We start from the raw sequence: 488 nt of genomic DNA, 5'->3' as shown, positions 1-488 counted from the left end.
TGCCCGTGGCCACGGAGCCCCGCAAAACCCCCGCACGGAGACCGCGCTCGCCCACCGGGACTCGTTCGGGGTTTATTGTGAGAGTGAAAACCAGCTCGTTCGGGGTTTATTGTGAGAGTAGGAGCCAGCTGCCTGCCTGGCCCCGGTGTTGCACCCACCGAGCCGGCTCACCGGCACCGCCCGGACCCCCAGAGCACACAAAACCTCGCACGGCCCGCAGCGCGGTGACACTGCAGGGTCTCTGCGGGGACCGCAGCCCCGCGGGTCGCCGGGCACTGCGGGCACTCGCAGGGCGTGCGGGCGCTGCGGGGCTGCTCTCCCCGCTGCCCCGGCGTGTGCAGGCGCCGTGCGGGCTGTCCGGGGCTGCCCGTGTCCGCTGCTCACCGGGGCAGGTCTGCGCACAGACGGGGCTGTCCCCGAGGAGTCGCGGAGGCGCCGAGCCCCGCGGCACCGGGCTCCTACAGCACGTCCAAGGCGCTGGAGAGCGA

The sequence above is a fragment of the Geospiza fortis genome, unplaced genomic scaffold (genome assembly GCF_000277835.1).
Source record: "Geospiza fortis unplaced genomic scaffold, GeoFor_1.0 scaffold324, whole genome shotgun sequence".
Classification (NCBI taxonomy): domain Eukaryota; kingdom Metazoa; phylum Chordata; class Aves; order Passeriformes; family Thraupidae; genus Geospiza; species Geospiza fortis.
This window is presented reverse-complemented; position numbering follows the sequence as displayed.